Here is an 18,221-nt window from a genome sequence, read left to right on the forward strand (position 1 = left end):
AAGTGTCACTCCTGAGAAGTTCGAGATTTCTCAGGATCAAGTTGGAAACCCACTCTAAGAAGCTCTGAGCATTCAACTTGGGAGACTTTCTTTTTAAGGAGGACAGCAGTGTCTCCAATCCCACACCACCCAGAGAGAGCCGAACATAATCCAACCTCACCAACTACCTTGTCCAGAATTCACTGAACAGAGCTGCCCCACAGCACTTAAATCACTTATGTACATGTCCGTAATCTATTTAAATATCTGTCTCCCTCTCTACACTAGTAAATTCTATGTGGGCAGGGAATATGTATACCAACTTCGTTGTACTGTGCTGTCCCAAGTGCTCAGTACACTGTTCTGCACACAGTAAGTGCTTACTATATACCACCGATTGACTGATAGGTTATGGCATCCATAGTAGTAATAGGGTTTATTAAATCCCCACTGTGTGTGGAGAACTGTACTAAGAAAATGCACAGGTGAGAATTAAACACAGTCCATGTCCCTCACAGAGACTCATATGAGATAAAACAAGCTGATTCTACCCAGATTCACAAAACTGAACTAGTTTACAAGCCTGAAGCAAATGAGGAGAAGCTTGGCCTAGTGAAAAGACCTCAGGTCTGGAAGTCAGAGGACCTGGCTTCTAATCCCAACTCGGCCACTTGTTGGCTGTGTGATCTTGGGCAAGGCATTTAACTTCTCTGTGCCTAGGTTACCTCACCTGCAAAATGGGGCCTCAATACCTGTTCTCCTTCCTATTTAGACTGGTGAGCCCCGTATGGGAGAGGTACTGTGTCCTACCTGCTTAATTGGTATCTACCTCAGTGCTTAGAACAGTGCTTGCCACATAGTAAGCACTTAAAAAATACCATTATTATTATATCTCCTCCAAGAGGCCTTCCCTGATTAAACACTTGCTTCTCCTATTTTCAGTCAATTAATCAATCATATTTATTGAGTGCTTAATGTGTGCAAAGGACTGTACTAAGCACTTGGGAGAGTACAACACAATATAACAGAGGCATTTTCTGCCCATTGTGAGCTTACAATCTAGAGGGGGAGTCAGACATTAATATAAATAAATAAATTAGGGATATGTACATAAGTGCTATGGAGCTGAGTGGGTCCGTAAATAAAGGGAGCAAGTCAGGGTGACTCAGAAGGACGTAGGAGAAAAAGAAATGAGGGCTTAGTCAGGGAAAGCCTGTTGGAAGTGATGTGCCTTCAATAATGTTTTGAAGTGGGGGACAGAAGTTGTCTGTTGGATATGAGGAGGGAGGGCATTCCAGGTCAGAGGCAGGATGTTTGTGAGAGCTCGGCGGCGAGATAGATAAGATCAAGGTACAGCGAGTAGGATGGCATTAGAGGAGTGAAGTGTGTGGGCTGCGATATAGTAGGAGAGTAGCATGGTGAGGTAGGAGAGAGCAAGGTAATGATAATTATATTATTAAGGAAAATCATTATAAATGGAATTATCCTACAGGTGCTGGACACAGTGCTTTCTGAAATAAAGGGATTCTTCCACCACCTTAACAAGGATTGGGTGAAATGTATATGTCTGCGTTTTGTTTTATCTTTTGTTTTTTATTGGTATTTGATAGGCATTTACCATGTTCCAGGCATTGTGCTAAGCACTGGGGTAGACAAAGATAATCAGGTTGGACACAGTCTGTCCCACATGGGGCTCACAGTCTTAAGCCCCATTTTACAGGTGAGGCAACTGAGGCACAGAGAAGTGAAGAGACTTGCCCACGGTCACACAGTAGACAAGTGGCAGAGGCAGGATTAAAACTCAGGTCTTCTGATTCCTAAGTCCATGCTCTTTCCACTACACAATGCTGCTTCTCCAACTGAGCAGAATCAATGTGGAATTCTAAGGATGCAGTTTGCCGAGATCGACTTTCCTTTAAGAGGGTTTTGTTTTGTTGTTCAACCTGATTTTATACTTCTGAAGAATAATAATGAGTAGAATCAGACAGGGAGAAAAACAAGCCTAAAAAGACATGTAGCCTGAGGGTCTTCCCTTCCTGAAGAGACTATCCAGACCTCTGAGGAAGAAACCTCATACTGCACAAGGCCCAGCACCTGCACAGGTTATGAAATTTTGATCTTTGAGTTTATCCAGACTGGATCAAAAGGCCCTCACAGACACTGGAAGCAAAAGTCCTGGGAGTGAATTTGAGGAACAAGTGAGAAGTAGAGTGGCTTAATGGATAGGGCACAGGTCTGGGAGTCAGAAGGACATGAGTTCTAATCCTGGCTCTTCCACTTGTCTATTGTGTGACATGGGCAGGTCACTTAACTTCTCTGTGCCTTTCTTACCTCATTTGTAAAATGGGGGATTAAGATTGTGATGCCTCTGTCGGACAAGGACTATGGACAACCTGATTAGCTTGAATGCACTTAACAAATGCCCTAAAAAAAAGTTCTTTTCTTCCCACCAATATGTTCAAATTGAATAAGTAAACCCATGTAAATTTGCCTTTTAAATGTGGTCTACTTTCAGGTTTAAGAAGTTGTCTTCTGAATCCATTAAACCACTAGACAGTAGGCGAATCATGTTCACTGTATCTTTTAATTTGTCCTTCGTTAACTATCCCAAGGGAAAAAAAGGGAATTTGAAGCTTCCAGGAAGCAACACAAATTCAGCTACAGAACCGGAAAGTTAAACCACTGTTTAGGTTCTAAGTGCCAGCATTCCTTAAATTCACATTCAGTCTGAAGCACTTAGATTATTTGTCACATCCTAAAGTCAACGGATCCAAGACGATCTTGGATTCACTGCAGGCTTCCCACTGACATTCCCTACTCGTACACAGCAACAATCATAAAACACTGTGTATTTACAGTAGACAAAAATCAATCACAGAGAATCAGCATGGCCTAGTGGCTAGAGCATGGGCCTGGGATTCAGAAGGACCTGGTTTCTACTCTTGGCTCTGCTACTTGTCTGTTATGTGACCTTGGGCAAGCTACTTCACTTCTAAGTGCCTCACTTACCTCACTTGCAAAATGGAGGTTAAGACTGTGAACCCCTTGTGGGACCTGATTACCTTGTAATTAAACCAGTGCTTAATACAGTGCTTGGCACATTGAAAAGGGCTTAACAAATGCCATTAGAAAAAAAAGATCAGGAAAGATAAGAGCCAGGCAAGATTAGGCTTTATTCTCCCAAAAGTTCACCTTCTCTAAAATTTTCAGTGGCTGTGGGGAGTCAATTGATGTCATCAGAAATTACAGAACTTGACAGGCAAATTAGCTTACAAGTGCTCAAGCAACTAGGTTAGTATGCAGTCAATTCCACTTCCAAATTATTTCAAAACTAGACAGAGAGCCTTTAAATCAAGTGCCAGTGACCTTCCTTATGACAAATATGCTTACGGTCAAAGGATTTTTTTTATCATTTGGAAGGTCCTTCTTCTTGCTCCTCTTCCTTCAGACAGGCATAATAATAATAATAAAATAATATTTATGGTATTTGTTAAGCACTTACTATGTGCCAAGCACTGTTCTATGTACTGGGATAGATTCGAAGGTAATTAGGATGGACACAGTCCCTGTCCCACCTGGAGCTCCCACTCTTTATCCCCATTTTACAAATGAGGTAACTGAGGCACAGAGAAGTTAAGTGATCTGCTCAAGGTCATACATCAGACATGTGGCAGAGCTGGGATTAGAACCCAAGTAAACAGTATTAAATATTTACATGGATGAACTATAATATTTAATTATCAAATATTATAGTTATAAGGTACCAAAGAAGTGTTTAGTGGTTCCAGATTTTCTTGGGTAAACTTTTACATATGAAAATCAGCAGGGTGACGTACTTTAGTAGAACAGGAATGTGTTGTTTATTCTCCTTTCCAGTTTGTCTGGAAGATAAAATCATTATCCTCCTTAAGAAGACTGGTCCTTTAGACTTGCCACAATGAAAGAGGTTAAACAGGCAATACGTATCGGGAGCAAGATCCCCATCAGACAAAAATCTCTCTATCACTGTTCGTCCACCTTTCTGCCCAACTTCTCAGGCTGTTGTGGAGTTCTCCTCTGCCTTCAGGCAGATCTTCAAATATCAGTGGCAGAATCGACCTCCCAGTGGGGCTGGAGACAAATCAATCTAAGGCTGCCACCCATCAATCTCCATTCCTTCGCTCCCTTCCCTGGATCCAGAAAATGTCAATTTTTCCAACATCAATTCTGTGATTCCACTGACCATAGTTGCGGGATTCCACTAATTGAGATTTTCCCATTAATGCTGGTTTTCCCCTAAATCCCAACGAGGGCAAAGAGATGCTGGTGAAGTGATTCCTAAATCTACCTCTGCAACCCTGATCTCTCAATATCTCTGTAGTCTTGCATCGCCTCCCATCTCCATGACTCTCTACTTGGACATTCCTCCAACGTTTTAAACTTAACATGTCCAAAACAGAACTCCTCATCTCCTCACCCAAACCCTGTCATTCCTGTGACTCTGTCATCATTGTAGACAGCATCCTCCCTGTTTCACAAGCCCGTGACCTTAGCATTATCCTCAACTCATCTCTCTCATTCAACCCGCACATTCAATGTGTCAAGAAATCCTGTTGGTTCTACCTTTGTAACATCTCTATAATCTGCCCCTTCCTCTTCTTTCACCTCCACTTGAAAGTTTTGACAGCACAACTCCAGGAAGCCTTCCCTGATTGAGCCTTCCTCTCTTCTCCCACTCCCTATTGTGCCACTCATACTTGCTCCTTCATTCATCCTCGCTCCCTTCCCTACAGCACATATATCTGTAATTTATCTCTCCATTTATATAAATGTCTACTTCCCCATCTAGACTGTGAGCTTGCTGTGGGCAGAGAATGTGTCGGATGTTATATTGTTCTTACCCATTGCTTAGTACTGTGCTTTGCACAGAGGGCTTAATAAATACAATTATTAATTTAAAATAATAATCCAAACTGCTATTACTCCAATGCAAGCACTTTTCATTTCCTGCCCTGATTACTGCATCAGTCTCCTCGCTGACCTCCCTGCCTATCATCTCTCCCCTCTCCAGTCCATACTTTACTCGGTGGCCTGGATCATTTTCCAGAAAAACAATTCAGTCCTCTAATGGTTACCCATCCATCTCTGCGTTAAAAAGAAATTCCTTACTGTTGATTTTAAAGGCACTCAATCAGCGCTCTCACTCTTCCCTTACCCTGCTGATTTTCTACTACAACCCAATAATAATAATAATAATAATAATGTTGGTATTTGTTAAGCGCTTACTATGTGCAGAGCACTGTTCTAAGCGCTGGGGTAAACACAGGGGAATCAGGTTGTCCCACGTGGGGCTCACAGTCTTCATCCCCATTTTACAGATGAGGGAACTGAGGCACAGAGAAGTTAAGTGACTTGCCCACAGTCACACAGCTGACAAGTGGCAGAGCTGGGATTTGAACTCATGAGCCCTGACTCCAAAGCCCATGCTCCTCTCCTCAATCTTGTCTATCCCACCACTGACCCCTGGCCCAAGTCCTCCCTCAGGCCCGGAACTCCCTCCCCCTTCACATCCAACCATCCACCACTTTCCTCACCTTAAAAACCCTCCTAAAATCACATATCCTCCAAGAAGCCTTCGGTGACTAAGCCCTCATTTCCCTTACTTCCCTTCCCCCTCTGTTAACTGTGCATTTGGCTGTCAGCTCTTTAAAATAATTATGGTATTTTTTAAGCACTTACTATGTACCAAGCACTGTTCTAAGCTCTTTAAGCACTTTGATACTCACCCCAGCCCAGTGGCACTTATGTAGCTCCTTATATTCTATTATTTCCTCTACCTGTAATTTATTCTAATTTCTCTCTCCCTAAGGACTGTAAGGTCCTTGTGGGAAAGGATCATGACTAGCTTCTTTACTGTACTGTCCTCTCCCAAGCACTTAGTTCCATGCTCTGCACACAGTAAGCACTCAATAAATACCAATGATTGAATGATTAGTGTGCAGCATGAGAGACTAACCATTTTATGAGATTTTAAAAGTTACCTCGTAGCCCATATAAAACATTGCTTTGGGCTGAGTGTGTATTCTGCATTAGTCATTTCAGCAATACCTGCAGTCGTAGATAAGAGTCACCACCTGTGATTTCCTCCTCTAATATGATGTACAAATATGCATATTTGTATACACTATACTATGTATATATTTATATATATCTACATATGGTTTTACCTCACCCCAAGACTTGGCAAGCCTAACGTAAACCAAATCAAGATTAAAGGGATTTTCTTTTGCTCTGAGCTGCTCCTCTAAATCACACTCCCTAAAAGTCATCCTTATTCCATATGCTCAAAGCTCTAACCCTAGAAAAATCCCGAGTTTCAGTCTAACTCTAGACCATAAGCAGGGAACTTACAACTTTTGTTGCTGAATTGTACTTTCCAAGCAATTAGTACAGTCCCTTTGCACACAGTAAACACTCAATAAATATGACTGAATGAACTCTGTTGTACTCTCCCAAGCACTTAGTACAGTGTTTTACATACAGTTAAGCACTCAATAAATACTACTGATTGGTTGAAAATGCAACATTCCGGCAAAATTTCAAGGTGGGCAAGGACCTTACCCCCACTTCCCACTATCACAATGGTTCACTCTTCCAGTTTTTCCTAGCAGCTTCCCCACTCCTTTACAATTTAACAATCATTTTCTGCCTTCATTACCCCTTTCCACCTCAAGTCTACTACTAAAAAAGAGAGAAATAATTAACCTTAGCTCAGTATCCATTTGGATCAATCATGTTTATTGAGCACTTACTAGGTACAAAGCATTGTACTAAACACTTGGGAGAGTGCAATACAACAGAAATTGCAGACACATTCCCTACCCATAACAACCTTAGAATCTGGGTGGGGGACAGGAGACAGATATTGAAATGAATAAATAATTTATAATATATAATTTAAAGATACATACTTAGGTTCTGTGGGGTTGGGAATCTTCTGACTGGAAGTCCTGAGTTCTTTCCATAGGCCTTCCTGAAGCAGAAATTCCAGGAAAAGGGATATTGGAACCTGAGGGATCAGTATAGCACATCAGCACTCCCTTCTTTTAATCTATGTGAATCACTTCCATTCGTAATTGAATGCCTAATTGAATGTCTAAAGGAGGAGCAATTCATGGGAACTTAACTCAGCTGCTTAACATCATGTGACCCTCTGGGGCTCCACTTACATATCCCAGCATGCCCATTGTTGGGCAGGGATTGTCTCTAACTGTTGCTGAATGTATATTCCAAGCACTTAGTACAGTGCTATGCACATAGTAAGTGCTCAATAAATACAAATGAATGAATGAATGCTAAAGGAACCAAGTTCTGTGGGGCAAAGCAAGTTGGTAGTGAGCAGGGTCTGATTAATGCAGGGACTACAGGGACTGTGTCCCCAGACTCTCAGCTAACAGGAGAGCCTGACAACCTCCCAAAGGCATGTGAACTTGGGTGGGTCACTTTACTTCTCTGTGCCTCAGTTACCTCATCTGTTAAATGGGGGATTGAGACTGAGACCCACCTGGAACAGGGACTGTGTCCAACCCAATTTGTTGTATCCACCCCAGCTCTTAGTAGAGCACCTGGCACATAGTAAGCTCTTAACAAATGCAATGATTATTATTATTAAAGCCAATGGTAAGAGACCATTTTGAGGTTGGATGCAATTTATGTCCCACATGGAGCTCACAGATGGGCAACTGGAGGTTCTTGAGGAGTGGGGAGATATGGACTGACTGGTTTTTATAAAAATAATCCAGGCAGCAGAGTGAAGCAAGGACTGGAGTGGGGAGAGACAGGAGGCTAAAAGGTCAGCGAGGTGGCTGATGCAGTAATCAAGGCTAGATAGGATAAGGATTTGGATGGGGAGGAAAGGAAGGATTTTAGCCATGTCCATTATCTATTGGGATTTGATCATGGTTATGAAGCCAACCATACTTTTTTTCATTTATATGACCAAAACTTAATCGGTATTCATTAAAAGTTGATTTTTTTCTCCTTCTCCTCTTTGGACAGGATCTTAAATTATATTAATAATCATATTCTTCATGGGAAATATGGACGCTCTCTAAACAGCTAAACTATTGTCTGGTTAAAATATGAGATCTCGCCTAACAGTTAACCTACTGTCCAGTTCAAATATGGGATTTCACTAAACAGTTAAACTATTGTCCAGTTAGAATTCTAAGGATAGGAGGGATCCCAAAAGGTCGCATAGGCATTCCTGAGCCTTAATTCAGATTTCGTTGCTCACTGTTTTCTTAAAGATCTCCAGGGAAGAAAATTCTATGCCTTCATTTTGTAATAGATCAGATTATTTGGGTCTTGGATGTGAGACCCATATATTGTGAAGAATAACCCATAGAAGGACCCATATGAAGGGCAACTACACTTACTATATATATTTTACTGAATACTATACTATATTTGAATATATAATTGTCCTTATTTGAAAAGACACAGTGATGGTGAAATTAATAAGTGACTATATTACTAAACAGACAACTTGTAGGGCCCACTGTCTCTGACACAATGTGTCCTCAAAAAGGCTTGTTGTGTTATCGTGTTTAATGTGTGCCTGAAACCGTTTTCCCTTTTGCTTCCTTTTCCTTCATTCCCAACAAAGCTTCTTTTTTGAGAGCACTATTCCATGCTGGCCTTTCCCCATCAATTAATTCCAAGTTTTCAGCTGGGATGCAGCATTGTCTGACACTTTGCTTTACCATGTCCTTCAATCAATCATATTTACTGAGTGCTTATTGTGTGCAGAGCACTGTACTGTTTGAAAAGTGCAATATAACAGTTTTGGTGGACATGTTCCCTGCTCCAAGTTTACAGACTGGAGAGGGAGATGGACACTAACAAACATTTCCTCTGCCCTCTTTTTTTTTTTACTTCTCAATTTCACCTCTCCATACAGCAGTTGTTTGAGATTCATTCAATTCAGGAATCCCACCTAGGGAAGCTGTCCCAGAGTGAACAAAGTTTTCTTACTAGGAGACTGACATTATGTTTTGGGGTGTTTTTTTTTTTTAGCGCTGGGCAAGATACAAGGTAATCTAGTTGGATCCAGTCCATGTCCCACATGGGACTCACAGTCATAATCCCCATTTTACAGATGAGGTAACTGATGCACAGAGAAGTGAAGTGACTAGCCCCCGGTCACACAGCAGACAAGTGGAAGAGCTGGGATTAGAACCCGGGACCTTCTGACTCCCAGGCCCATGCTCTAACCACTAGGCCATGCTGCTTCTCCAGAGCTTGACCCAGAACTTGGTTGTTTGCTTTCTTGTCCTGCCATTTGATATTGTGTATGGCCCATCAGTGAATCTGGTGGAACCACTCAAGAAGCCAGATGTGGTGCTCTTGTGCAGTCCAGGTCTTCCAGCCGGAGTCAATCGTATTTATTGAGCACAGGTCACTTTACGTCTCTGTACCTCATTTTCATCATTTTTAAATAGGGATTAAATCAATTAAGCAATGGTATTTATTGAATGCTCACTGTGCCCAGTGCTTGGGAGAATTCAATACAACAGAGTTGGTAGACGTGTTCCCTTCCCACAACGAGCTTATAATCTCGGGAGAATTAAAAATACCTTTTCTCCCTCCTACTTACACTTTGAGCCCCATGTACTGGGTCCTACCTAATTATCTTGTGTTTGCTCCAGTGCTTAGAAGAGTGTTTGAACCATAGTAAGGGCTTAATAATTACTATTTTTTAAAAAAATGGGTAGGAGATAAGGACAACAATGAAATGTGAGCCTGTTGTTGGGCAGGGATTGTCTCTATCTGTTGCCAAATTGTACATTCCAAGCGCTTAGTACAGTGCTCTGAAAAGAGTAAGCGCTCAATTAATGCGATTGAATACAAGGACAGTAGTGCATCATGGCAGAGCAAGAGACTTTGCAACTGAGCATAGCAGTTACCAAAGTCACCGTGGCCTTTTTCTACTGTACTTGTTCAGCATTTACTATTGGCTAGGCACTGTATTAAGTGCTGTGATAACCAATGAGGTTGGATGCAATTTATGTCCCACATGGAGCTCACAGTCTTAAATCCCCATTTTGCAGATGAGGTAACTGAGGTAACCGAAATGACTTTCCAGAGGTCACACAGCAAACAAGTGGCAGAGCTGTGATTAGAACTCAGGTCCTTCTGATTCCCAGGCCTATGCTCTATCCTCTAGGCCATGCTGCTTCTCAACATTCCCAACATTTTGAGAGTCGAGAAGGTCTCACACTGATGGGGTTGCTGTTCTATTCCCAAGAGGGAGCTGGAGGGGAAGACCTCCAGGGGAAGGGTTCACCATCAGTCCTAGCAGCCTGGTAGAGCATGGGCCTGGGACCTGGGTTCTAATCCCAGATCTTCCAGTTGTCTTCTATGTGACCTTGGGCAAGTCACTTAACTTTCCTGTGCCTCAGTTGCCTCATCTGTAAAATAGGGATTGACTGTGCGCTCCATGTGGGACATGGTAGACACCCTGCAGTCAGTCAATCATATTTACTGAGCACTTACTGTGTGCAGAGCATTGTACTAAGAACTTGGGAGAGTACAATATAACAATATAACAGACACATTCCCTGCCCACACGAGCTACTAGTCTAGGGGACTGCAACCTTCTGGTGTCTGGGGATCAGTTATTCATTCCTTCAATCATATTTAATTGTATTTATTGAGTGCTTACTGTGTGAAGAGCACTTTCCGTTGTCAGTTTAGGCTGCAGGACGTCCACGTGTTAAAAAACGGTTTTAGAAGTTCTTCAGGCGGATTGTGAAGTTGACCATCTGGCATGAACTCTGTACAGAGAGATGTCCTCGAACCATCGCATTTTAGGTGTAATTTAGTGTATTAATTCCATGCTTCTGGAATTTCTTTGTTGGAGTCAGAACTGTGATGTCAGTTTGAATGTGAGTAAGTATGAGTAAGTACAAACCACTGTAACTTGGAATTCCGATGAGAGGATTATCTTGAGGCAGTGAGGCATTATATAGAACACTGGATAAAAGTTAAGGGATCTGAGTTCTTTTGGTTCTTCTTCCTTTCCATTATAAGCAAGAATGTTTTCATCTGAACTCAAAAAATTTAACAAAAGGAGCTGAGAATGCTATTGAAAAACAGAAAAGAAATTCATAACTAGAATGATCAACTTAACAGTATTTATCAGCATGACATTAATATTGACAATAATTGTGGTGCCTCTTAATAATAATAATAATACTAATGGTATTATTGAGAGGACTCTTGTACTGAGTACTGTTCTAAGCGCTGGGGTAGATACAGGGTAATCAGATTGTCCCATGTGGGGCTCACATTTTTTAATCCCTATTTTTACAGATGAGGTAACTGAGGCACAGAGAAGTTAAGTGACTTGCCCAAGGTCACACAGCAGAAAGTGGCAGAGTTGGGATTAGAACCCAGGACCTCTGACTCCCAAGCCCGTGCTCTTTCCACTAAGTCATGCTGCTTCTCTTAAGTGTCTCCTATATGTTTAAACACTGGGGAGGTGCAATGTAATCAGATCAGACACAGTCCCTGTCCCACATGGGGCTCACAGTCTAAGGAGGAGGGAGAACAGGCATTTAATTCTCATTTTATAGATAAGGAAAGCAAGGCACAGGGAAATTAAGTGATTTGCCCGACATCACAAGACAGGCAAGTGGCAGAGCCAAGATTCCTGTGCTCTTTCCACTAGGCCACACTGCTTTACCACTATTGAACTCCTCTGAGTAAAGCACTTTAAGAGGTACTTAAGATATACAAAACACAGTGGAAGTCTCTGCCCTCAAGGAGCTTACAGTTCAAGAGAGAAATCAGTAGACTTAAATTAACAAGACTATGCATTCTGATTCTGGATACTAAACTAGTAAAATGATCTCGTCAGATGAATAATCTCCCCAAACCAGCTTGCTATATCTAAGATTCTTGATGAATGCGAAGACTGATTCCTGAGAGAAATTCGGGGTCCCAAGCTAGAGTTGGGGGAGGTGGGTGGGAATAAGCCTAAAAAGTTGCTAGAACTGAGGTCTTCCTTCCCTCCCCAAATATTTAGCTGGAGGCTCTGTTTGAAATGCAGCCAATCACTGGGAAGGACTGGGAAAAGGAGAGGATCTTGGGAATTGGGGAGAAGAAGCCCCACCAATGACCCAGAGCAAGGGGACTGAAAGGAAGCACCCCAATCACTCAGTCATTTAATTTCAGTGATACTTGTTAAGCACTTACTATGCTCTAAGAACTGGGGTGGATACAAGTTAATCAGGTTGGACACAGTCCCTGTCCCACATCGGGCTCATACTCTTAATTCCCATTTTACAGGTGAGGGAACCGAGGCCCAGAGAAATAAAGTGATGTGCCCAAGGTTACACAGCAGACAGGTGCCGGAGATGGGATTAGAACCCAAGTCCTTCTAACTCCTAGGCCTGTGTTCTATCCAATAAGATTTGCTGCTTCTCACCACCTCAGTGGTGAGGTGAATCATAGTAATGTTAAATATACCTATGCAATTTTTATTTGACCACTCTAACTGTAAACATTTTTATGTCTATCTCCCCTATTTGAGTGTAACATTGTGGGTAGGGATTGCGTCACTTCTTTCTTCTCTATTGCCCGAGCACCTAGTTTAGTGCACTGATCTAAGTGGACAGCATGGCTTAGTGGAAGGAGCACAGGCCCGGGAGCCAGAGGACCTGGATTGTAATCCCAACTCCGCCACTTGCCTATGTGACCTCGGACAAGTTACATAACTTCTCAGTGCTGTGGTGAGCAAGAGTGACTCCATTTTGTGACACAGAAACCATTTTACGAATGACCATCATTTGATCCCGTGAACAACAGCAAAGAAGAAGGAATCTGTGGAAGAACTGAAGCGTAGAAGGAGGTTCTTGAGGAGGCACTGAACCATCTTGCCATCGGGCAGAAGAAAGGTTGTCGGAGGTACACGAAATAAGCTACCTTGCAAAACCAGCCAGAGGGGTGGCCCTCTCCCTTGGCTTTACCCAGTAACAGGCTTGAGGCAGCAGGGAAGTCAGAGCAGCAAATCAGGACCAGCCGTGACCACCCCCCAAAGCCACCGACATGAGTGGACAAAAGAGGGAAGAAACAGACCAAAACAGGGGGGCAGTACCACTTAAGACTGCAGGCCAAACAACTGAAATGAGGCAGACGCCGTGAGCTAAAAACTGAACCCCTGGTGGCAGCAGAAGACCACCTAAGATCCATGCCGAGACCCCCTATGGCACCGCCGCCGGGAACCACCTGATTCGAGCCAGGATGATGTGCTGCAGGCCACCAGACTCCTCAAACTCATCGGATGTGGAACCATCTGCAAGAACTTGGGAAAAAAAAGACTGGTAGCTGTGTGGGTGTGTATGTCTAATCTTCAATTAGACTATTATGAATTGAATAAAGCTTTTCGCTATAAAATGTGGAGGTTTGGTTTCACTGTGGTTTGACTTGTTATTGACTGCCTGATGGGTCAATTTGGGGAGGTGTGTCTCTCCCCGGGAATGGACCTATAGGATAGATGCCTGACAGGACCAGGGATGGACTTACTGGGTATTTGCATGATGGTTTGAGAAGGGCTCATGACAAATGCCTCAGTTGTTTCATCTGTAAAATGGGGATCATTCTCCCTCCTTCTTGGACTGTGAGCCCCATGTGGGACGGGGACTGTGTCCCACCTGATTGGCTTGTATCTAGACACAAAGTGCTTAACAAATGCTAAAATAAAACGTGTGGGGAGGGCTCTACATGTCTATTACTACTCTACTGCTGCTACTACTAAACATGGGTGAGAAGCAGCATGGGGTAGCAGATTGAGCATGGGCCTGGAAGTCAGAAGGACCTGGGTTCTAATCCTGGTTCCTCCGCTTGTCTCCTGTGTGACCTTGGACAGGTCGCTTTGCTTCTGTGCCTCAGTTACCTCATCTGTAAAATGGGGATTATGACTGCGACCCCCATGTGGGATAGGGACTGTGTCCAACCCGAATATCTTGTATCGACTCCAGCGCTTAGAGCAGTGCCTGGCACATAGTAAGCAGTTAAATACTGTTATTATTGTTATGGGTGTTGACAGTCCATTGATAGTTGGTAAACACATTCCAGCAAATAAGTGTGAACCAGTCTAATATTCCTTCTCTTCTCAAATTGGGAGAAATCTGGAGACCATACCCACCACTCACTGAGAACTAAAGAAAATAATGAGAAACAGATTCCCAAATTATTTCAGAGCCTGACCATCAGGGCCAACTCTTCAGCCTGGTGCCATAGTTACAGAGCTATGACGGGAACCGACAAATGGCTAGAGAGTCCCCTGAAGGTAAGATGAAGAATTGTCTGCAGATATCACGGTTCCTGGTGGAAGATTCTCTCCAAGACACTCAGCTCTGCCATAACATGTGTTTTCAATATGTATTTTGGCTAGACCACAGTTAAGGAATTAGGGAACATTCTCTTGATAATGGAAGCTCGTTTGGATCTGCTTGTCTGCATGTGTGTGGCATTGGAATGGATGGCTACCAGAGGGCCAGTTTTCCTTAATGAAAGGTTTTACTAAGAATGCCACCTTGGCAATCTAGGAGAACTGGATGCATTTGTCAAAGCAAAGGCTGGAACAGATTGGGTTCGGAGGAAGCAGCAAGCACATTATTTCCAAACAGTGGGACAGTTCCCCAACTCAAAGATTTGGGGATACATTTTCTGGCCATAAAGTCACCCTGTTGAAAGTCCCAAAGTTCTAAAGTTCTCTGGCAGGAGATGTTCATTCACCAAGAAACACAAACCTGGAATATTTAGAGGGAAGGCCTTGAAACTTGTAATATCCTTTATATTGTATTCTCACAGTACTTAGTACGGTGTTCTGCACACAGCAAGTACTCACTAAAGTGCCATCAATTGATTGTAACTGCAATTGCTTGAGTGTGCTGAAATGTCCAGCAGCAGTCCTCTTCAATCAATCAATTAGGGGTATTTAATGCATATTTATTGTATGCAGAGCAGTACATTAAGCTCTTGGGAGAGTACAACACTTAGTAGATATGTTTTCCTGACCATAGTGAACTTACAGTCTACAGGGGAAGACAGAAAATAATATAAATAAATAATTTACAGATCTGAACATAAATGTTGTGGGGATTGGGGTGGGATGACATCTTTGATCCCAGAAATTTGGGGAAAACGTAGTTCCAAGATAAGATGGCTTCCACAGTTTAGGCTGTAAATGGAAACAAACTATGGTGAAGAATAAGCTGCTTCCATATCCCACCCTTCAACCTTCCCTTTTCTCTACCCTCTCCCCAGCCCCTCCCCAACCCCTTTCCCTGTTTTCACACTTCATTTATTCAATCGTATGTACGAAGCACTTACTGTGTGCAGAGCGCTGTACTAAGCATTAGGGAAACTACAATACAACAATTAACAGTGACATTCCCTGACTACAGCAAGCACACTTGTTGCAGGAAGGAACAGGGGAAAGGGGAAGAAAAGGAAGTCAGGGATACAGGATTTTCTAACGCACATCTTAGCATCACAGAACAGTGGGTTCCAGGTTAACGAATCAGTAGTATTTATTGAGCATGTTCTGTGTGCAGAGTACTCTACTAAGCAGCTAGAAAAGTACAGTACAATAGAGTTGAAAGACAAGAAGGGCTTACAGTCTCCAGTAAGGAAGCAGACGCAACCCAAAAGGGTGCTGCTTGGACAAGTCAAAGCTAAGAATGAACCAGGCCATCAGAGAGAGATTAATGTAGTAAAATTTTCAAGTTTATGAAGTTGCTGAAGCCCCCTTGTGGCTCATCACGTTCTCCTCCCAACAGATGTAGCTGGGTTAAGTTTTGGCCGTACAATGCTTCCTTCTGTTCAGAGGCTTAAAAGTGTTGGACAGTGATTACTAAGCCATCCAAGAAAGCCCTTTTCTTCATGACTTAGATTTTGCAGTGGACTGTGAAGACTGGGTTTTGTCAGTAATTCAACTTATAATAGCAAAAGAAAGGCTTCTTACAAACTGCCTCTGCTCTTGAGGATCCTTTAAAGGAGAACACAGAAGCCCTTTGTCATTGCTTCTTCACACGTTATTAACGGGGATTTTGCTGAGAGAAAAGAGGTTGTTTCTTGTCTCTGGCAATTTGTCTTTATTCACGATTATTTCCAATTCCTATCATGTCAAAGCATTAGATTAATAAGACGGTAGGGAGACGAATGATTTGATTACTGATTAGATGGGAAAAAGGCAATGTACAGACTGAGTTCATTTAAATATCTATTGAACTCCAGGACCCATAGTTAAAACTGAAGCCAAATTCTTCAGCCAAATAATGCAAGGAGAAAAATTCCCATAACTACAAAGGAGAATTTGACCCCCCATAAATCTTTCTCCACATTAGCTAACAGCATGACAAGTGTGAATGGCAAACATCTTAGGCCATTTCTTTTTATTTACTACGTTCTGATGGTGTGACTATCCCATTATGTTTGCTGTTTGTTACAGGAGGTAGTGTTCGTAAACAATCTCCGCCAGTCTAATTTCCAGGGTTACTCTTGGTGATACAGCTTACGATCCACACAAGCTTTCCTGAAGAAATCTTGGAAACGAATTCCTTTCTTAAGAATTCAGTCATATTTATGTTGGAAAGATGTTTCTTCAATTCATTTTTGTTCTCACATTGTAAGCAGATGACTGCACCCTAGAAGCCCACACCCAAGAAGATATGCAAAGGATTGCAAAATAATTCAAGGATTCAGCCAGGCTCTACGGGCAGACAAGTCTAAAGAAAATCAAGGTGATGCATCACCAAAATTCATACCAGCAACACACTGTGACAGAATTCTATTACCTGGGCAGCACGTTACCCAACGATGCAATGATAGATGAGGAAGTAGAAAACTGAATAAAAAAGGACAATCCATCTTTAGAAGATTTAACAGTGTGGCATCAAGCTCCAGATAAACTAAAAGTCTAAAGAGCTGTAAGGTTTTCCAAACTTCTCTGTGGCTACGAGACCACCACTCACAGCCACTCCTTGAGCAGTTACATCATTCATTCACAATCATATTTGTTAAGCGCTTACTGTATGCAAAACACTGTACCAAGCACTTGGGAGAATACAATATAACAATAAATATTCCCTGCCCACAACGGGCTTACAGCTTAAAGTCAAGTAACACTTAGAGGTCTTGCTCAGTGTCAAACGGCAAGACAAGATAATGGAGAGTGAAATTCTAGAATATAGTCAGTCTCCTAACACCGAAGCTATGCTCACCTAATAATACTGATAATAATTACTATGGTATTTGTTAAATTCTTACTATGTGCCAGGCCCTGCCCTAAGCACAGAGGTAGATACACATTTATCAGGTTGAACATAGTCCCTGACCCATTTGAGGCTCACAGTCTCAATCCCCAAATGAAGTAACAGGCACAGAGAAGTGAAGTGACTTGCCCAAGGTCACACGGCAGGTAAGTGGCCAAGCGGGGATTAGAACCCATGATTTTCTGACTCCAGGCCCGTGCTCTATCCACTACCCCATGCTGTTTCTCTAACATGTTCTCTAACACCCTTAGGGTGGGTGGAACATGTGAAGAAAATGAAGGGCACTAGGACATCCCAACAATTGTTATATGGAGGGCTGAAACTGGGAAACACAAGGCAAAGAGGGAGGAAGACTCAATTTAGGGATGTTGTAAAACAAAGCCTGAGGCAATATAGCCTACCAGCTGGAAACTGGGAGTTCATTGCTGGGGAGGCATTTACATGCTCCTTTTCAAGAAGGGAGTGGCTCTCTTCAAGCAAAAGCTCTGTGAAGAATGAGAGGCAAGCAGCCAAAAGAGAAAACAGCTCTAAGCAACCGAAAGCATTAAACAGGACATACAACAAGGACATCTTTCTGTGTGCACACTATGGCTAGGGTCCCACACTGGCCTGTTCAGTCACACGTGCTCTCATCGGTGAATTTCACCATCACTTGTGTCTTTACATAGAAAAGACAACTATATGTCAATCAGATTTATTAAAAAAAAATAATGGTAGTTGTTAAGCACTTACCATGTGCCAAGCACTGTTCTAAACACTGGAGTAGATACAAGGTAATCAGGTTGGCCTATATGGGGCTCAGAGTCTTAATTCGCTCTCACGGCTTTGACTACCATCTCTACGCAGATGACACGCAGATCTACATCTCCGCCCCTGTCCTCTCCCCCTCCCTTCGGGCTCGCATCTCCTCCCGCCTCC

General features: G+C 42.6%; 1 long non-coding RNA gene across 1 annotated transcript; it reads right to left on the reverse strand.

Moving 5' to 3' along the window:
* Positions 1 to 3,746: 3,746 nt before the first annotated feature.
* Positions 3,747 to 11,101, reverse strand: LOC114814635. The gene is made up of 3 exons (XR_003762400.2): positions 10,685 to 11,101; positions 6,930 to 7,027; positions 3,747 to 3,860 (listed from the first exon to the last, which is right to left on the reverse strand). It is a non-coding gene; the product is annotated as an uncharacterized LOC114814635 (long non-coding RNA).
* Between the last annotated feature and the right edge of the window lie 7,120 nt (positions 11,102 to 18,221).

The sequence above is a fragment of the Ornithorhynchus anatinus genome, chromosome 10 (genome assembly GCF_004115215.2).
Source record: "Ornithorhynchus anatinus isolate Pmale09 chromosome 10, mOrnAna1.pri.v4, whole genome shotgun sequence".
Lineage (NCBI taxonomy): Eukaryota > Metazoa > Chordata > Mammalia > Monotremata > Ornithorhynchidae > Ornithorhynchus > Ornithorhynchus anatinus.